General features: G+C 36.7%; 1 long non-coding RNA gene across 1 annotated transcript in view; it reads left to right on the plus strand.

Annotated features, from left to right (window-relative positions):
• Positions 1-20,749, plus strand: part of LOC145720125 (uncharacterized) — a 30,564-nt gene extending 9,815 nt beyond the window's left edge. Inside the window, exons 2-4 of the long non-coding RNA XR_014142881.1 lie at positions 15,245-15,409; positions 18,761-18,847; positions 20,257-20,749. This is a non-coding gene — a long non-coding RNA (uncharacterized LOC145720125). The remainder of the gene's footprint in view (positions 1-15,244; positions 15,410-18,760; positions 18,848-20,256) is intronic.
• Positions 20,750-22,579: the final 1,830 nt, after the last annotated feature.

The following is a 22,579-nucleotide window of genomic DNA, read 5'->3' on the forward strand; positions in this document are numbered from 1 at the left end:
ACGAACAATTAATCATGGAACACTTCATCTAGAACTAATGATGTAATGTATGGGGATTAACATAAGAATAAAAAAAAAAAGGAAAAAAAAAAAAAAGAAGTAAGGTGGTCAAAAATAAACAGGGCATCATAGGAACTAAAGTTAACCTGTATGCAATTTCAATTTCCAAAACTGAATTGAGGTGATACTAGAATGCTAGTGATCACAGAAGAAGAAACTAGAAGAAGAAACTACATATACTTTTAGGAGAAAAACAACATTATCCCAGGCCTAGAAAAAACCTAGCAAACAAAGAAAAAAAAAGTATCTTTAAATAACAATTAGAATGAAAACTAAATTCCCAACAGAAACAATGGAATATATTCAAAATTATGAAAGAAAAAACCACCAATCCAGAATTCTATACTCATAGAAAATATCATTTCAGAAAGATGAGGGAAAAAAGAGTAAAAGAGAGAGAAAGAATTCTCCTGTATTTTCTTCTAAAAGTTTTAAAGATTGAGATGTTTGATCTACCTGGAATTGATTTTTGTGAATGGTGTGAGGTAATATTCCAATTCCATAATTTTCATTTTGATAGCCAATCATCTCAGAACAATTATGAAAAATATACCCTTTTCCTACTAAGGGTACTCCACCATTATCATAAATCAAGTATCCATGTATAGATAGGTCTATTTCCAAGCTCTTTTTTTGTTGTTCCACTGATCTGCTTATTTCTGTGATCATACCAAACTAATTTTACTATAATAGTATATTTGGTACTAAATCACTGCACATTATTCTTCATCAAAGATATCTTAGCTCTTCAGGATCTTAGCACCTGTACACAAATACTAAACTCAGTTTGTCAGTTTTCAAAAAAAAAAAACCTATTGGAAGTTTGATTCTTCCAATCCTTGAGCATGATAAATGTCTCATTTTATTAACATCTTTTGTCTCTCAATTTATAATTTTTTCCATGAAGATCTCACATACAGTTTATAAGATTTATTTCTAGGTACTTGATACTCTCACACTACTATAAATGACATTTAAAAAAATTTTGCTTGTTAAATGCTTCTTGTTCATTTATAGAAAAACAATTTTGAGATGTTTTCTTATAAAACTGGCAATTTAACTGTGGATTCGTGGGAACTGTCTAGCTATACAATTAGATCATCTCCAAATAACAGCAGTTTTCTTTCCTTCTTCCTATCTTTATAAAATTTATTTCTTTTTCTTGCCTTAATGGACTAAGGTTACCAATACAATGTTAAAGCATTCTTGTTTCATTCCCAATAGTGTTGAGGATGTTTTCAATATTTCACAATTTACCATTATATTTAGTATAGGTTTTTTGTCACCCTTTATCAGGAATATGCCTTTAGTTCTCACTTTGCTAAGTTTTTTACCATAATTGGATGTTGAATTTTATCAAATACCTTTTCTTTCTCATTGAAATGATTATATGACTTTTTTTCCTCAAACTGTTAGACATTAATGGGTTTTCTTTTCGTTTAAGATTTTATTTATTTATTTGAGAGAGAGAGAGAGAAGAGTGCACAAGCAAGAGGAAGGGGCAGAGGGAGAGAAGAAAAGGGATTGAATCTCAAGCACACTCCCCGCTGAGTGCGTAGCCCAACAGGGAGCTCAATCTCATGAGCCTGAGATCATGAGCTGGGCCGAAATCAAGAGTCAGATGCTTAATTGACTGAGCCACCCAGGCACTCCCAACATTAATTGATTTTCTAATGCTAAACAAAATTTACACTCATAGACAATTCCCAACTTGGTCATGAAGTTTTTTTCTAATACATTGTTGGAGTCAGCTTTACTGAGGTTTTGCTTAAGAATCTAGTATGTATGTTTATGAATGAGTTCGACCAGTCATTTTTATTCTTTATTCTCTCTTTGTTAAGTTTTTGTTGCCAGGGTTATGCTAGACTCATAAAATAAGTAACTGATTTCCTTATTTTTATATGCTTTGGAGTAATTTGCACAATAATGGAATTATTAATGCTCTAAGTGTTTGCAAGAACTCTTCAATTTAAAAAGTCTGGTCCTTGTGATTTCTTTGTAGGAAGAATTTTTAGCTACTGGTTTGGTATCTTTAATGGTTATGATATTATTCCAGTTTTCTCTTGCTTCTTGAGTCAGTTTTCCAGTGCATTTGACCACTTTATATAAGTTTTCAACATTTTTGGCATAAAGTTCTTGAGAACAGCTTTTTATTACTTGTTGTTATTTACAGCATCAGATACCCATTGCCCTTTCTATACTTATTATTAGATATTTGCGTGTTCTCTCTTTTTTACCTTGATTAACCTAACCAGATATTTGTCAATTTAGTCTCTGAAAAGAATAAGACATTTACTTTATTAATATTCCCTATTGAATTTTATTTACTGTTCCATGTATATTTCTGTGGTATTACTTCCTTTCTCCTGTTTTCTTGAGGGCTAGTCTGCTGTTACTTCCCTAATTTCTTGAGATGGAACTTTATTCATTAATTTTTATCCCTTCTTTTATAATGAAAGCATTTAAGACTATAAACATCTTACTAAGTAGTAATAGAGCTGAACATTACTGTATTTTATATGTTGTATTTTTTACAATGTTTAGTTTTTAATAATTTCTAAAATCTATCATGATTTTTATTTGCCTCATGAAGTATTTAGAAGTATTTTTTCTTTATTTTTAAAAATATGGAATTTTTCTAGTTATGTTTTTGCTATCAATTTCAAACAATTGCTTGGTTGTCAGAGAATGTGATCTGTGTAACATCCAGCTTTAAAATTTATTCGAACTTGTTTTACAACCCAATGTGTAGCTAGTTTTTATAAATGTTCTGTGTTTTTAACTGTATACTGCCTGTAAAGAGACTCTTATCAGTTTTCTTTAAAAATGTTTTTATTGGGGCGCCTGGGTGGCTCAGTCATTAAGCGTCTGCCTTCGGCTCAGGTCATGATCCCAGGGTCCTGGGATCGAGCCCCGCATCGGGCTCTCTGCTCAGCGGGAGGCCTGCTTCTCCCTCTCCCACTCCCCCTGCTTGTGTTCCCTCTCTGTCAAATAAATAAATAAAATCTTTAAAAAAAAATAAAAATAAAAATAAAATAAAATAAAAATGTTTTTATTTTATCTTCACTTTTGAATGATAGTTTTCACTGGATAAAGAATTCTAGGTTGACAGTTATTTTCTCAGAAGATATTATTCCACCTAGCTAGTATATATTCAGGCTGCATATCCACATAAGGTTGACTATGGTTACAAATTCTTAAGAGATTTTTTTTCCCCTTTACCGGCATCAATGTTTGAGGCATATTTTCTTCAAGTTCTCACTTGGAAGTGGGAAAAAGGGGAGGTTGTATTCATCCTTATTCAGATGGTGTAGTCCTTAGAATCTCAACTTTATGGATACCCCTCCTCATAGGCAACTTGGGTAGGCCCTGGGCTCTGACCTCCATCCTCTGAGCTTGGGTTCAGTAAGTACCTTCAAAGTGAAAGCCATCTTCACTGCTGTGCTTACCTCTGATTTCCTCCTTTTACTCAGTACCTATGCTGAATATCCTCTTATGGTATTAGCACATGATTGTGTTCCAGAATTTTTTATCCATCATTTTAAATTGTTTTCAGAGGAAGGGTTTATTCTGGTCCCTAGAATATCATGTTAGAGAAACAAAATTGTTTCCAATCAGTTTTTAGTACCCCACTTTTAATATGAACAAACAACCAAAGATCATTGACTTTTTTTTTCCGAGAGAGAGAGAGAAGTGGGTGGGGAGGGGCAGAGGGAGAGAGAGAATCTTAAGCAGGCTCTATACCCAGTGCAGAGCCCAACACAGGGCTCAATCTCACAACCCTGAGATCATGACCTGAGCCAAAAACAGGAGTCAGATGCTTAACTGACTGAGCCACTCAGGTGCCCTGAGATCATAAGACTTTTGAGGAAAATCTCTATATTGAAAGATGTAGACAGATACAAATGGGGTGGGGGGGAGAAGCTTGGAAAAAATGGTAATCATTCAGGCAACAAAAGAAAACTGCAAAACCATTAATATCCTCAGAAACATAAGAAAAGATGTTTTATCTCTGAAACAAAAACAATTTAAATAGATATGTCAATAGAACCTAAAAGAACTCTGGAAATTTTTAAAAATCTTTTAGTAGAAATAAAAATCAATAGATGTATTAGAGTATAAAGTTAAGAAAAATAAATTTAAAAAATAAAGACAAGATGTAGAGACTCTGAGAGAATAAGAAAAAAAATAAGAAAATCAAAGAAGCAGTCCTAGAGAACCATCATCCAACTAATAGTAGTTTTAGAAATGAAGAGCAAAGAAAATTTACCAAAAATAAAGGACGTGATTTTTCAGATTAAAATATTCTTCTGCATGCTCAGCAAACATACAAACAGGTATACATTAACGCATATTGTCATAAAGTTTTAGCATACTAAGGGCAAAGGTTCAGGGCAGTGAGGAGAAAGGAACATGACAAAAACAAAGAATCCAGAGTTATGATAGCATCAGAATTCTCTATTATAAATATTAGAAGCAAGAAGAAAAGGGAACACTGGCCTAAATTTCTGCAAGACAATTATTTTCAACTGAAAGTTCTGTCAAACTCTCAGGAAAGTATAAGGATAAAATAAAAATATTTTAAGACGTACAGATGAACAACAGTACATAAAAGATGCTCCGTATCACTGATCATCAAGGACATGCAGATTAAAACCCCAATGAGCTATCTTCTCACACTTGTTAGAGTGGCTATTATTAAAAAAATAAAAATAAAAAAATAACAAGTGGCAACAAGTTGGCAAGGATGTGGAGAAAAGGCAACCCTTATGCACTATTGGTAGAAATGTATATTCATTCAGCCACTATGATAAACAATAAGGAGATTCTTCAAAAAATTAAAAATAAAACTACCATATGACCCAGCAATTCTATTTGTGGATATTTATCCAAAGAAAATAAAAACACTAACTTGAAAAGATAAATGCACCTCCCATGTTCATTGCAGCATTATTTACCATAATAATAATGGACATAATGGACAAGTTAAGTGTCCATTGATGGGTGAATTGATAAAGAAAATGTGGTATACACAATGCACTATTACAGCCATAAAAAAAGAATGAAATCTTGCCATTGGCAACAACATGGATGGACCTTGAAGGCATTATGCTAAGTCAAGTAAGTTAGACAGAGAAAGACAAATATCGTAAGATCTCACTTATATGTGGAATCTAAAAAAGAATTTTTTTTTAAATGGCTCAGAGAGACAAAGAACAAGATTGGTGGTTACCAGAAGCAGGGGTTGCAGAGTAGGTAAAATGTGTGAAGGGGGAGTCAAAGTACAAACTTCCAATTATAAAATAAATAAGTCATAGGGATGTAATGTACATCATGGCAATTATAGTTAATAATACTATATTGCATATTTGACAGTTGTTAAGAAAGTAAATCTTGAAAGTTTTCATCACAAGAAAAAAATTCTTCTAACTATGTATGGTGATAGATGTTAACTAGACTTACTGACTCACTTCTCCATATATACAAACATTGAATCATTATGTTATACATCTGAGATTAATATAATATTGTATGTCAACTATACCTCAATACAAATATTTTTGCAAACATACAAGGTCTCAAAATATGTACATTTCATGCACTCTTTTTCAACCAAGTACTGAAAACTGTGTCAACCAAAACAAGAAAACAAACCAAGAAAGAGGAAGATGTGGTTCCAGGAAATGAGGAATAACATCTGAAAGAATCAAAAAGAACTGACATGATTATGGTGAGTTATCAAAAGAAAAGTGCACTGTCACAGGCCCAGAGAGATTCTCTAAGAAGACAAATTCCACAGAATATTTTATATGTTACAATGTACTGAAAGGAGAATTAGAAAAATGACCTAGTTTGCAGTTGATAAGAATACAGAACACCAGGACACCTGGGTGGCTCAGTCAGTTAAGTGTCTGCCTTCAGCTCAGGTCATGATCCCAGGGTCCTGTGATAGAGTGCTGCATTGGGCTCCCTGCTCAGCGGGGAGCCTGCTTCTCCCTCTCCCCACTGCTCGTGCTCTCTCTCTCACTATCTCTCTCTCTCTCTCTCTCTCAAATAAATAAATAAAATCTTAAAAAAAAAAAGAATACAGAACACCAATCAAATACACAATCAATCAGAATGGAAAAAGAAGATGTAAGATAGATAGATAGATAGATAGATAGATAGATAGATAGATAGATATACAGAAAGAGAGAGAGAGAAAGATAAAATGTAGAGATATATATTATTCAGCCATCAAAAAGAATGAAATCTTGCCATTTGCAATGCCATGTATGGAGCTAGAGTGTATTATGCTAAGTGAAATAAGTCAGTCAGAGAAAGACAAATACCATATGATCTCACTCATCTGTGGAATTTAAGAAAGAAAACACGAACATATGGGAAGGAGGAAAAGAAAAAAAGGAGAGAAGGAAACAAGTCATAACTGATTCTTAATGACAGACAACAAACTGAGGGTTGTTGGAGTAGAGGTGGGTAGGGGATGGGCTAGATGGGTGATGGGCATTAAGGAGGGCACTTGTGATGAGCACTGGGTGTTGTATGTAAGTGATAAATCACTGAATTCTCCTCCAGAAACCAATATTGCACTATATGTTAACTAACAAAATTTAACTTTTAAAAATTTAAATTAAAATAAAAACAAATACACGATCAATCAGAAAACCAAGACAATTATTAACTCCAAGGAAAACAGTAAGTTGTGTAAGAAAGAGTAATCATTAAAAAAAAAAAAACTTCATGGCTCAGTTAGAAATAGTATTTACCTAATCATAAAAACATAAATTCCCAATACTTATCTCAGCAAAAATTTTATATCCTAAAAATGTAGGATCACAAGGGATGTGTGCATGTGATAGGGGTTTGTGAGAGCTAAAGTCTCCTTCCTCCCAGAGGAAAGTAATAATCAATGCCAAAACCGGAAATATTAAGAAGCAGCAATAGGAACCCGCCATTTGAAGATGTTGACATGAGTACAGAGGATCGGATCACTTTCTTGAAAACCATGGCCTCTGATAAGGGGGGAAAAAATCAGAGGAGAGGATAGGGAGCTGATGGTCTTGTGTACAAAATTCACAGAAAAATGGATTCTTTAAACATAAATAATTTTGATTTAAAAAAAAACCTAAGAAGATTCAGCCACTACTTTAGTTGGGTCTACAATATGGGGCATCTGAATACCATATGATTTAAATATTTTTATTTTTCTCCCATTATACAGACAAAAACCAATCTCAGGCAACGCCAATGCCAGGACACCTGTATCACGAGGAGCTCAGGTTACACTGGAAAAAGGGAGGAACGTGAGAAGTGCTGCCATGTTTCTCTTGGCTTGAGTAGCCACCTCATGATAAGTTGCCATATGACATATGATGATGCATTATTGGGTCCTTATGACTGACACCATAGTGGTTATGAGAAATATATATGGTTTTCCTTTCATAGTGATATATTAGAATCTTGCCAGTGAAAGGCACTTTTCACCCACTTTGAGCATCATTAGCTCTTTCTCACAGTTTCTACCTTTATAAGAAACTTCCCGTTCACCACATGAGAGATTTTTCCTACGCTCCTTTTATTATCCTGAAAATGTTTTTCTCACCCAGTCCCTCATACTGGTCTGACTACCACACAGCATTAATGAAGCTTTATGCATAGGTTGGGGTGGGGAGGGTGACAATGCTCTCTGGTTTTTACTTTACACAAATCATTTCATATGTTTCACATTTAAGGAGGTTGGACTCGATCACTCATTCAATCTTTCTAAAGGTCTGCTATGTTCTGCTGCCAGAGCCCATAATTACCATAAAACAGGTTGATTTCAGGCCGAATTGCACTGGAAAATGACATTTTGCATTTTTATTGGCACTTTGAAGAGAACATATTCTTCTCCAGTTATTGTACTTTTAACACTAAAATACTGAGAAATAGTCTTTCCATATGTATTATAAGAAAAAATATTTAAAATTTAAGATTTATTCCCTTCTCTTGTAATTTTTATTAGCATTTTAAGTAAGTTCAGTGCCCATCAGACCTAGGTCTAGTTATTTTTATTGATGCCATATAGACAATCCATAATCAAAACCACCAGCCAAACTGCTGTGTCTCCTCTGCTTCTGCTAGAAAATTGGCAGAAAATTCTCATTTAAAACTTGCAAGAAAAACCCAGAGGAAGCTTGCAGAAGTCCTTTATGCTATATTTCCCAGCAACATAATATTTTCCTACCTTTGAAAACTCAATTAAATTTTACTTCACCAAAAGTGTGAAAACCAGGTGGCACCTAAGAATCCCATCCCCCCTCTGCCTTATTCTTATAAAAATAACACTGTGATATTTTGCAACAGATAATGTAAATCCCTTTGACCACCCTAGCAAAATGTTATATCAGAGACCATGAATATGGAATATTGGTTTTCCCTCCAAGCGTGAAAGGAAGAAACTTGACCAGAGCACTAATCTCTCTGTTCTCTGTACTTCACCAAGAAAATCGATCTTCTGCCACCTGCTGTGGTACTAATATTGCCTTTGTGTTCCAAACTCTCTTGGGTATTCTATTCCTATAAGGGATGCTTAAGTAAGTTCAAGCCACATTTTGAAAGAAAATCCCTCAAGTGACCACTTAAGCCCTTCGCTGCCCCGAAACTTCACCCAACTTCTGAGCATGTCGGAGACTGACCTTACCTTCCACCAAAGAAACCCAGTTACTGTTTCTCTTGTGGCCTTAGAATGGACCACAGTTGGGTTTCATTCTTTCTTTACTCGTGTTCAATTAATATTGCTTGACCTAGGCCAATCTCTCAAGAGGCCTGAGTTCAAAAGAAGCACATCATGAAGGTTTCCAATAGCACCACCAGCTTTTGTAAATCTGAGGATTATCTCAGTTTTGCTTGGTTTTGCCAGGGCCAAAGTTTCGTCCACACTTTGTTTTGTTACCACGTTGGACTGGTAAGAGATAGAACCACAAAGCAAGTGAAAATACTAGGCAGAGCTTAGAATTCTTTCAGCAGGTTAGAGAAACTATGTTTTAGGAGTCTTTGAGGTTTCTCAGGAAAGCCTAGAGAAGTCAAGTGACTGCTCGAATTCACTAGAGGGTTAATGGCAGTGCCAAGTGTAGAACACAGTTCTCACATCTCCCTGCACTGTGTCAACTTTAAACTACAATCCCTAGGTGCTGAACTTCACAAGTCAAATAGGCAGCCTGCGATAATGAGGTACAGGGCTGGATTCACATGAAAGGACTGAGTTAGAGATACACAAATGAGGGTTGCAGCCATTGACTTTCCCAAGAGAAAAAATGTGAAAAGGTTATATTTAACATGAAAAAGAATAGACTTAAAATTTGTGATTTTGACAATTTGCGACTAAACTTGAAGGCCCAAGACACATAGTGATTTGAAATTTTGTTAAAACTGGAAGAGTAAATGGTCTGTGAGCCTGGCCTCAAGCCTTGCATGCACACTTCAGCAGAGATTTTGTTCTAGGTTTCTCCTCTGTACAAAGTAATGCTCATAGAGTGGGGTTTTTTTAATTTCTTATTAAAAAAAATGGCTTTGAAGAGGAAGTCAACTGGTTGTGTGAATGAAGAAATAACACAAAAGCAAGGATATCTAAGAAAATGATCTCCCTTAGATGACATATTAAGTAAAATGCATACTGTTGAATACAATCATTGAATCAATTAACCAACAAAAATACCCTATGAGTTCCTAATGTATGCCTGGGCTAAGTCTCAGTGGTATAGCTGTGAATACCTATGACACACTTCATGTCCTCAGTGAGCTACAAATAACCAGTTTCAAACAAGATGTCTGTTATAAAAGAGGAGTATGAGGTACCTCAGGAACATAGCACCATGGAACCTGACATCGTCCTCCAGAGAACACCTTCCTGAATGGGTGATGCTGAAGCTAACACCTGTACTTTAGGTAGAAATAAGAACGAGTCATTAACTTGTTTTAGCAATTGCTTCAGTCAGTCCAAAAATTATATTTTGTAGAGAAAATGATATCTTTTAGAAGTTATTGCAAATTTGGGGATTCTAAAGATTCTAGAACTGTTTATCCCTTGAGAATGTTAATGATAGGAGAATCACTGAGGGCTGATGCCTCAGACTCCTGTCAGGAAATAAAATGAGGAATATGATCCAGAGATACAAACAGAGAAATGTGGCTGGAGAGAAGAGAGGAGGTGAACAATTGGTACGAAATGCTTTAAGAGGTTTAAGAAGAACGAGGAAGGGGGAAAGACGGTTTTCTTAGAAATCTTCAAGAGAGAGTGGTTGGAGTGGAATGGAGGGTGGTCTGACTGCAAGGGGGAACAGGGCTCGTGTGGACTAGAAATGGAGGGAGCAAATAAATGCCTTTGCTCTTTCAAAAGTGTCACAAGTGGCCACCCCTCCTCACTTCAAGGACCTCCTGAAATCCTAGTCCTCTCAAGAAATCATTTTTAATAGGAAGAAGAGAAGAAGAATACTTTTATTTGCTTTTTCTCAAATATCACCACAAACTGTCACTAAGTGTTAGCATATTCTAAATGCTTAATGTCTTATTTATTCCACAGTTATGTCACACAATCAGATGCTTTTAGATGGGCAGCAAACCAGAGAAAACATCTGCGATCCTGAATTATTGATAATTAAAGCAATAAAATCACTACTTGCCAGGACTATTCTAGGGAATTTTACCTACAGAGAGCCTTAAAAGAGTGCCACCTTCAAAGCTGAGCCTGCTCAGCCTCTCACCGTGTGTCAAAGTGGCCCCAGTGCTGCCCACACTCAGTCGTCTCTGCCATTCACAGCTCTCGGACAGGTCACTGTCTGCTCAAAATTATTTCAGGTTTCCTTTACCTACATTAAAAAGCCAGCATGCCTTAGCTTGCCCTAAAGTGTCCTCCACAATACAGTCCCAGCTTAGCCAACCTTCCAAAATTACCTTATGAAAATCTTCCACTCCTGTCCAACCGACCTATTCCCTATTTCTTGTGCCATTCCGTCCTGAAGGAAAGCCATCTATTGGATGCCTCTGCTTTATGCCCTCCATTTGACTATAATTGAGGAAATATAGCTAAAGTATTTATTACAGTATCTGGTGATAAATGAACTCTGAATGAATGATGACGTAGTTTCTATTGTATCCTGTATGCACCTGGCATGATTACTTTTTGTCCGCTTCTTCTTTTTCAAATGTTTTTTTTTTTTTTTCATTTTAGTTCTAAGTTCCTAGAAGTAGGAAGTCTGCTTACTGACATTATAAAGTCAGCACTTTAGTCACCCCATAAAGACCTCTGGATGATGATGATAGCTCATTTTCTTTCAGTGTGTTAATATATACAATGCATGCAATTAATTGAACTATGAATTTATTCTCTATCATGGGGTTAGCAGACAAGTAAGCCAAAGGATTACTATTATGCTATCCATATAATTATGATTCCATAAGAAAACACACTTTTTATTTATTTTTAAAAGCCAATGCCATCTCTCAGTAATTTTCCTGTTTCATCTTATTTCATCTCACTATGGCTTCAAAAGATATCCTAAGCTTTTTAAAGTTAATATTTTTTAAATCCAATATCAAATACAAGTCAGTGGTATGCAATATAGCTACCTCTCCTCCAGTTCAGGGAAGTCCTATTTTCCACACAATAAAATATGCCTCTGTCCCTTAAGGAATACATAGAAAATCTCTGTATTTTCGCTCTCCATAAGTTCATTTTCTGCAAACATACATAACATCATGGTCTTGTTTCTCTGTTTAAGTGGCTACATGATAATGACATAAACATTCCTAACCCACATTTACTGTAGAGTAGCACCATGTTTCACACTAGAAGTAAGTGCTAGTAAAATTGTGCAAAATTCAGGGGTTGCTTCCAAAACTTTTTGTCAACATTTTTCAACTGCTCTGTTTCAAGACCATAAAGTTTTGAACCAAAGACATTTGGAAAGAAACTGAAACCATATGAATCAAAGAAGATGAGAACAAGAATAATGAAAGTTGACGGATGTGAAACCCACAAATTTCTCCCAGTTTTAACCAAAAAACCATGTAAGATGACTGTGCTTTCCTCTCCTCCAGCTCCTCCCTCCCTTGCCCCCATCACCTCTGCCAGTACCTTTTGCTATTTTATGTGGTTGTTACTAGACCGAAAATTCTTACCTTTTCCTACCTCTTGAGAAAATGAGAAAACAGTAACTACCTTGTCTAATAATTACCAAATCCAAAGTATAAATATCTTTTGCAGATATCATTCAATTTTTACTGATGGATTCTACAAACTCCTACTCGGCAGAGTACTTTTTCTTGTATCTGTACAACACCACAAACCAGTTAGTTAATAAATAAATAAATAAATAAATAAATAAATAAATAAATAAATAAATATTCAAATGCTTCATCATCTATTTTGCCCATGCTGGGGCACACCACTGGTTTTTGGCTTCAGAGTTTTGTTTTCTTTTCTCTTCATTTCGATTCTTTTTTTTTAATTGACCCAAAATTGGCTGTCACGTAGACAGATTAAGATAATGAAAAGTATCGGGGCGCCTGGGTGGCTCAGTCGTTGAGCGTCTGCCTTCGGCTCAGGTCGTGATCCCAGGGTCCTGGGTTCGAGCCCCGCATCGGGCTCCCTGCTCGGCGGGAAGCCTGCTTCTCCCTCTTCCACTCCCCCTGCTTGTGTTCCCTCTCTCGCTCTCTCTCTGTCAAATAAATAAACAAAAAATCTTTAAAAAAAAAAAGATAATGAAAAGTATCTTGTTTAAGGTCGCACAGATAACTAATGAAATTCAGATTGCAGGATGATAGCAAGTGTAAGTGTTAAGGAGGCTACTCTACACATAGCATCGCATCAGAAAAAAAATAATGTGAGTCAAGAATCTTATCCTCACAAAGGTAACTAGGGTGTTAGAGGACACAAAACCATTACAAATCTCAGCTCTATTATTTCTTATCTGCTCAACCATGGGCTTTCACATAAGCCTTACCTATAGAAGTGATGTGGTGGGATTTAATCAACTTTAAATTTAGCTCCAAAACAGGGCCAAGAATTGGATGCAAAATGTAACGGGGTGCCAAAAAATGTGGCAATCAAAGTAAGTAATAGTTTAATGTAATACTTTTAGAAATATTACCAATTACATGAACAAACTATGCCCCACAGGCTAGCTGCCTGATTTTCAAATAAAGTTTTATTGGAGGGCCAGGATTAGGGTTAGGCAAGTGAGACGGAGCTGTTCAAGGGCAGGCTCAGATCTGTCTTTTTAAAAAATTTTCATACAGTGTTTATCATGTGGGGGCTTTTTGCATTAACCTTGATTTTTTCCAATATTGCATTAAAATAGCATTTATCTTCATTACTGAAGTTTTTGAAACCCCCTTAAATTTTATCCCTGAGATAAGTGCCTCGCTCACCTTACCTTAAACCCAACCCTTCAAGACTCTAAGAAAAACTAAAAATAAAACACTAGGAAAATATGTAATGCATCCATAATAAATGACTGACATTATTAGCCAGCAAGCAGCTTTAATATCCAATAGATATTACGTTTTATTTTAAAGAGACAAAGTTCACAAGCAGCCTCATACTATAAAAACCCACAGCAAGAAGACCATCTCCATAGGCAGGGTGGTAATATGTGAAAGAAAATAAAAGAAAGAAAAAAAACCCTTTTATTAATAAGAGACTGACAAATCAGCAGCACGTTCTCGGTTTCCTTGCCCTCTTGGTATGACTGGGCTGTGTTCAGTCTGGCCCTTCCTTTTCAGAGCCAAATCTTTGAGGGTTAGACGGTGCAGCCTGGGACACCTCCGTTTCCACCTACTGCTTAGTACTGTTAGAACATCCTGCCTGGAAAGGTGGAAACAGCTTCGAGGACATGTGAAGTTGAATTTCTAGCCTTTCTTCAAAGGCAAGTCTTTTCCTGACTCCTTAGAAATGGCTGATTACCTGGTGTTGCTTCTGTCCAGAGGCAGCTTTTTCTTGCCCAGCAGAGGCACTGTCTCAAAGGCCATTTCCCTAAAACTGGTCCACACAGAAGGCACTAGGCATGGGCTCTGAGGCCGCACAGAGGGAGGTTCCAACTGCAGGTGGGAGAAGTGTGGGGGGCTGAAGGTGTTTGAGATTCAGAACCTTTGAGAACACTCTCTTCATTCCCCCTGTCTATGAGCAAGGCCCCAGTTGACAGCTCTACCATAGGAACAACTGCCCTAATATACAGCTCACAGTTATAAAGAGCAGTTCAAATTACTATTTATTTATTACAACTCATTATTTTCACAACTGAGAAATACAGAAGAATTAAGCGATTTTTCAACCTTTTCTGTAGGATCTAAACCTCATGATAACAATATAAGAGGAAATTTCTCCTTACAAAAATCTGACAACAACTAAATGTTGAAACATAATAGAATAATGGCATTATCATTTGGCAGCCTTTGATGAATTAATGGGTGTACCGCTATACTACCCAATAGGGTAGCTACTAGTCACATGTGGCTATTTACATTTAAATTTAAATGAATTACAATTTTAAAAATTAGAAATGTAGTTTCTCAATCACCCTAGCCACATTTAGAGCCACATGTCCCTGGTGGCTACCATATACAGATATAGAACAGACAGAGAACATAGAGAGTGCTAATATAGAACATGCCCCTCACCACAGAAATTTCTATTGGAAAGTGCTGCTCTGGAAAAGTCTCCTCTAGACCATGAACTTCAATTGCTGCCAGACATTGTGTGATAGAAGTACACAACCTCGCCAACAAAATAAATCAAACCTGAATAAAATTAAGCCTCTGGATCTAACCACCAATTTACAGGAAATACAGGGGACAGAGGAATGTGTTACACAACACCATGGGGACCCAGTCAGCAAATTCCAGATTCTGGAATGCTATTCAGAACAAATGATGCAGTTTTGTTGACAAAAATATTACCAAAAAAAAATGGATGGAGGAAGAAACTTAAATCTCATAAATTCCACGAGATTTAAGGGACATATCAAATAATTATAATCTATAGCCTTTGTTAAAAGCCTATTTCAAACAAACTGGGAAATGAATAATTACAATTTTAAAACAACTGTGGAAATTTGCACACTGACTGGATATTTGCTGATGTAACTATCGTTAATAGGCATAAAAATTGTATTATAGGGATATTTTAAGCATCTTTACCTTTTAGGTACATACTGAAATATTTACAGATGAAGTGATTGCTTGGACTTTACTTCAAAATGATCTGGATGTGGGACCTTGGAGAAGTAAACAATGAAACAAGCTTGGCTATGACTTCATTGGAACTAGATAATGGGCACAGGGGAGTTCATTACATTTTTCTCTTTTTTGTGTACGTTTGAATTTTCCCATAATAAAACGTTTTTAAAAATATTATTGTGTCAGCCAATTATAATCTGCTAACATATAAATCTGTTAACTGCAGATGATCTAGCAACAATATTTAACTATTCTTCATCTGTGATAAAACAATTTATACTCTAGATCTTGGTAAATCTCATTGCAACATGACCTCCACTGTAGGATGCTTAAACTTTATATTAAGCATAAGCATTTTTTTCCATATAACAAATGAAAATACTCATCTTAATTAAAACATTTCTCAGTTAAAAGAAAAAAAATAAGTCAGACATCACTCTTAACATGACACCAGTAGGGGGAGATAGATGCTGGCTTTCCTCTGGGAAAATTTTTTGAAGAAATAATCCATGTTTAATTTGAGAGTCTGGACAATTTGGGGGTTGGGAACTGGCGAGGACACTCTCCTACTGTGTTTTCAGTAAAAACCATGTCTCCATCCTCAATTCTTTAGCTTCCATTTCCAGGAGAAGAATTGTTCACTCTGCATCATAACATTCTTTTTTTCCAAGCTAAATATATGTTCAAATTATAGTAATAACGCTGTTCAAATTGTGCTTCTGCTCCTGTCTTATATCTCTGTAATGGACTTCCTAGATACTATTCAAGTATTTCTTTAAAAGTACTTCTTTTACTCCTTCATGTATAATGCTAAGTTAACATTTGTGTGAAGTTAGTACTCTTCCAAGTAATGTCATTCATTTATACAACCAGTTCTTGAATGTCTACTGTGTTCAATCTTCTGTGGTCAGTACTGGAGTTTTCATGAAGAATAAGAATTAGTCCCTACCCTTAAGTAGCTTATGGTTTAGTAGAAGAGCATAGCACACCGTAAGATAAGATAGGGGATGTACGTGATAGTATGGGAGTCTGTGGAAGGGCAACTAGCCGGTCTTGGAGGAAGACTTCCCAAATGGAATATACAACCATGTATTCCATCTATTCACCAGTTTGTTTATTTACTTAACATTTTTATTTTATCTGTTCAACAAATACATACTGAGCACTTTTTATGAACAAGACACAGTGTCCTCTTAATTCAAATCACCATAAATTCTTCTTGCTCAGGATACAATCTTGGACAGAGTATGCCTGCCTGTAACAATGAATAGTTCTAAACAATTTTTCTTCACTTTGTGAAGTTGACATTTTCAATGTAAATTTTTCCTTCCACTGGAAAACCCCCAGTAATTCAACTATTACTTCTGGGTATGTCATACTAATTTTTTAAAAAAGATTCTATGTTATATCCTTATATGAAATTAAAGAGATTCTCTTTCTTTAATGATTATGCAATTTCTTATGCTCTTTAACCAATTCATTTAAAATATTCTTATTGTCAAGACCATAACTCCACAGAAAATCTTCATTATGGTTCTCCCTCTGCACTAAACTTAATTAACATGATCATCTCATGGTCAGTAAGGAGAAAGTTTCTCTTCCAAGAATTACATCCTTTGGGTTATAGCCTTTTACCACCTTCTGGTATTCCTAAGTATTATCCCCTCCTCTACCACAGTCCAACACAGGCAGATAACTAAATGTGCACATAATCTTTCTGTTCCGTGAGGAAATTTGAGTTGTAGAATAGTCCCTACTTGGCAACAGTCTTGAGTATTCAGAAAGTTCCACAAGGGGCTCTCTTGCACTACTTTTATTTTATGTCCCCAAAAGCCTCCTCTTTGTAGATTTCCATCTGGTCTCACCTCCTTCCTTCCCTAGATCCAAGCTGATATTTCACTGTGAGATTCCAGAGGGAGTAGTAAGGGATTTTTACCCATTTGGCCCCAGGCTTTCCATTTCACTTCAGTTTGAGCAGCTCAGGATCACCACCTCAGCCAGCATGTCCCTGAATTGTCTTTCAAGAAGTCTCTGATTAGCCCTTTGGGTGTTTCTGGGCATTAAGCTCCACACTCAGCTTTCCCTTCTCCGAAGTGCTTTCTGAACTGTTTTCCTTCATGTTCCTCTTCCTGACTTCTGTTGATAATCTGCCCTTGCTCTTGAGTTATTTCAGCCTTCTATTATGAATTATCTCCATCAAGTTCTCTCAAGCTTCTTCCTCAAAATGTCACTAACATGCCCTCTTATTTCTGTCCTCTAAGCTCTTGAATCTGTTGCTCTAGTCTGCAAGGTTTCCTGCTCTGATACATGGTTCTCTTAGTCAGGTTCCCAGATACTCCTTCTCTTGCATAACTTGCAGCAGCCACTAGACAATTTTTTTAAGGGAGAGTGGGTTTTCTCTTCCGAAGACCATGCCTCTGAACTTCGCCTCTGAACTTCCTTCAACTCTGACCATTCACCATACCCAGCATGTCTAGGGGATCTAGCCCACACAGTCTTTTCAAGTGTCCAACTACTTCTACAACAATAAAAAAGACTGTTAGGATACAAATGATATCCACAAGAGTGAACTTCCAAGTATATAGTCCCATGTTCTTTGGCTTGACAGAGGGTTGCAGCATTAGTCTTGTCCAAGCCCTCTCTGTGTTTATGCCATTTTTTGTCACAGGCAACCTTCCTAGCCCTGATGCTGGGGGTCAGTATCTTCACTGGTTTCTTCTATTTTCACTTCCTGCTGCAGGTCATGCCTCTCTGGCATTGTTGGGTCCTTTTCTACCTTGACCTTAAGGTCACTTCTCAATCTTAGGTCCTAATTGTCCTTCTCCAATCATATGCCCTCAACAGTTTCGGAGCATCCCACATTTACTGGTTCATTTCTAGTTCCTTCTGACCTTCTTTCCTCTTCTTTTCAATAGAGGTATATTCATTTTGCATCAGTTCATACTGGAGCTCTCCCTTCCCCTCTCTCCCTCCCTCTCTCTCAAATTTTTATTACTCCAAAAGCTTCAAGCTTCTTTATAACTCTGCTGCCAGCATCTCTAGCCTCTTGGATGAAAAATCATCAGGGTCAAACCAGGCACATTGGCACAGTGAACTTTTAACTAACTGCCACCCCTGAATTCTGATCAGGAATCTCACTCTACTAATATTTTTTATCTTAATTACATGTGTTCTTTAAAGATTCTATTTCCATTTTATCATGTCTAGTTTATAAATCATAGTGTGTTGAAGGGAAGTATACTTTCATACTTTTTTTTTTGAGAATCTCTTTGCTGTACTTTCATTATTGTGAACTGGGTACCTATTGTAAACATAGCATAGTCATGCATTTTCATTTGGAATAAATAACAAACCAACCAACCCTGGAACTCTGGAGTGTTGCCTAAAGGGTCTAAGTCTGCTATCTAACTTGGGTTGCACATCAGAACTATCTGTGGATCATTTAAAATGAAAAAGTTCTACCTCTGTCTCTCCTTCTCTCCAGGGGCTCAGATTCAGAAACTCCTTGGGGAACTCAGAACCACTAATCTAAATGATTCTTGAGATAGTGATATCAATAGCCACGGTGAAGGTAAGGAGCCTGGAATTTCATCTCTGTGAGCAAATGTAAGTGATAAGATTAGCCTTCTGTGATTTTGCTTTGCCTTCATCTTGCCTCTCTTCAAAGAACTGCACTTCACATGTTTTTTCCCACTCTTGTGGACTCCCATCCCGATGTTCTAAAGTAAACTCATTTTTTGATGGGCACATGAATAAACAACATAATATCCTTTGCCAAAGGAAAAGAAAGGGTCATCACACTCCATTTTCACATTGTTGTTTATCAAGCTAATTTATCTCCTGGGGTGTATGAGGATTTCTTTCTATATCCAGAACGGCCCTTGGACTTATTCAACATCTAACAGTCTTCTTAAGGTGGAGATGGCTGAACCAGGATTGAAAAAAATACTTGGAGGAAAGGTCTCCAGAAAGAATAAAAGCAAATTACCAAAGACTTCACTTGCTCACACAACATTTACTAAACAACCACTGTTGTTTACAGAATGTCAGACACTGTTAGTCCTTGACATTTTCTACAGTCTAACTTATTAGCTCTTCATTCATTTTAGGAGACTGAGTTTATGAGAGAAAAAAGGGGAGGAAGGGCTAGTTTCTTTATGTGTTTGTCAGGCCCAATCTTTCATTATTCTACTGCTTAGCCCCCCATTTTTTCTTCGATTTCTTTCTTTGTTGTTAACGTAGCATGTAAAAGAGAGAGAATTTCCTTCTCTTCTAAGAAATAGCAAGGGATCTTAAGTAATTATGCCTATAATATGTGTCAAATGAGCTTGTTTTATTTCTGGCTTGGCTGTTAGATTGCTGGGGGTTCTGACATTGCTGATGATTTCTAAGTGACTTAGATTTCCCAAAAGTGGGGCAAGTTATTCCCTAAAATATTTGAGGAAGTACGGGGTAGAAAGCCTAAAGCAACAAACCTGGTTTAATCGTAGCCTTACCTAACCATCTATGTGAACAGAGGAAGCCCTTTATGCCTGAGACTCAATTTACCCCTCTGTAAAATGGAGAGAGAGAGAGATCTACATAAAGGGTGATGAGGATTATAAACAATGTCCATTAAGCAACTAGCATAATTCCTCTCTCATGGTAGATGTCAATATTATTATTATTCTTTACCACTCTTAAATGTCAGTGAGAGACTTTGAGACTCATGTATGACAAGACCCCATGCCATCAAGTTTTAGGAATAAGAGAGTTTTGTCAGTAAATATATCAAGGGCTCATAGACAAACACTTCAAATAATCCATCACACAATGACACCACTCCCTATCATGCTGCCAAAGAGCCCTTATCAAGCAAGAGGATATGTCATGTGAAAGACACCAGATACATTGAACCATATTACATGACTACTCTGTTTTGTTTTTACCACTGGACTGTGTAAGACTGAATGTTTTGTTTTGTTTTGTTATTACTTGCAGCTGTTCCAAAAAAAGGAAGGAAGGAAGCTTCTTCCTTTGAATGTTGAAGCTTTAACTTGCACCTAATTTTGAACAGAAAGCAAGGAGAAAATATCAGTTATGCACCCCAATTGGTTGAGCAGCCCCTTGCCACCATCATGCAGAGATCATGGACTGACAGCTAAAAGAGAAGAAATCTCCCTAATAGCAGACCTGCCCAGATACAAAATAAGGGAATATTCTAGCAACATTCATCCATTCATTTCCAAGTAAATAATCCCACAGAAATTAGGAGGGAAAAAAAAATTAACCTACATTCTTTCACTTCACAGCATAGTTCCAGATACGATCTTTGGCTTTATTTTCATAACAAGTTGTGTTCTTCACATGTCCTACTGCATTTCAGGGAAATTATTCATTTGCCATGGTTTCAGATAATGTCTACAATAAAACTGATGATTCCATTCACTTCTAACTGTTGAAGTTTCTGTCTCCTCAAGGTCTTTTCTGCTTCTAAAATTCTCAAATTCTTTAAGGCCTTCAGGGTGATTCTTGATACAATTTACTTGTATTGTATACCATATTAGACCTTCAGAGAAAACCTCTTCCTATTCTGAGAAAAACTCATGGAGGCCTTGTGTCTTCCAAAGTGGATCACCTGCTGATAATGATCAGAAAAGTAACACCCATGCAAAGAGCACCTGTAGGCCAGGCAAAGCATTTTATATATGGAGAACAGTTTATTTAATCCTCCAAAGACCCTGTAAACTAGGTTTTCATTTCCACGTGTTGTAAAAGAGGCTTCCAGAGATTAAGGTGGTGCAGGTTACAATTTGGTAAAAATCTGGAACTAGTAAAATCTACATCTCCCTGACTCCAAAACTTGTGTTCTCTTCTTTATGTTGAACTACCTAGAATAAAAAGGGAAATGTGTAAATATATTATATCACCTGACAGTTTTAGAACCTACAAAGCTGAGATATGCAAAGTCTACCTGCAGTGAATCAGGAGCAAAGCCTGGGGGTCAGACACTGGCAGCCCAAACATTTAAGAGCCATGTTTCGATTGACCTTCACAATGTTTGGCTTCACTTCAAGTTAATTGCCAACATTTAAAACCATACGGAATTCACATATAATCAGGACCAGGAATTTCTGCTGACAAGCCAGCCTATCTGGCTACCCCAGGGTTCCACATTCCCACATGATAACTATGACGGAAGCTGAGCAGCAGATGCTCCTTTAGACAAGACACTCCCTCTCCCATACACCACAGCCTACTCTCCACCAACATAGCTGGTGTGCCTGAGCCTTTGGGCTTTTGAATTTGTGACCTCTTCCTTTTCTCTATGGCATCCTCTCTAGAAAAATTAGAAGGTAAAATGTTCTCAACTTCATAAACATACAGTGTGTCAAAACTATAAGAAAGGGTGTACTGTGTACCTTTTCCTCAATGGTTTCCTCTTGGGAATGACCCAAAGATTGTGAGGGTTTGGAGAACAGCCTAGGGCCTTCAATTAAAATAGTTTTGTCTTTGGTTACTACCGGAATAAACCTGTAAGCAGACAGCTGTTCATGCCAGCTGAAATTCTAGTCTTGGGTGGGATGGCAGAGGTTTACGACTTCAGATGAGAAACAGGCAGGAACAGATTATATTCTTATGCCAAGTTTCTTTCTTTATTGTCATGGAAGCAAGAAGAGAAATGCAGAAAGGGGAAAGCTTTGCTAGACCCAATGTTTCACTCAGACTTTCTGCTAGGCACCAGGAGCTAGCTGCTCAAGATTTTGCAAACACTTTTACAGGAAAATCATGGCTTTGGAAAACTTCCCAAATTAAAACACAACTGGAAAAGAATAAAGACCATGCATTTGTCTTTAAACTCAGAAGTGGAACCCCCCGGGATTTGGTATTCTATAACAAGACTGGAAACATTATTAACGTTAATAAATAAACATCTGGATTGACTTGCAGTCTAAATTTAAGTGTCCTAAATATTTTGGCTCCATTATAACTATATGCATTTTCCAAAATTCTCCAATGTTTCTTCTGTCCTTAGCCTACATTTCATTTTCTTCTGAGTCTTTTAATTCAGGATGAAAATGAACCTGGTTATATAAACGTTTAAGCACCAAATGTCCATAAAAGATATAGAATTGGTCTTGATTTCATCCTTCATATTGCATAATCTGGGTCCTTTACAGACTCATAGCCTTTTAATTGAAACCATATAATCACACCATTTGCGGGAGCCTGGGTGGCTCAGTTGGTTAAGCGACTGCCTTCGGCTCAGGTCATGATCCTGGAGTCCCGGGATCGAGTCCCGCATCGGGCTCCCTGCTCGGCA

Source organism: Leptonychotes weddellii, chromosome 2 (assembly GCF_054177405.1).
Source record: "Leptonychotes weddellii isolate Sample4059 chromosome 2, ASM5417740v2, whole genome shotgun sequence".
NCBI classification, from domain to species: Eukaryota; Metazoa; Chordata; class Mammalia; order Carnivora; family Phocidae; genus Leptonychotes; species Leptonychotes weddellii.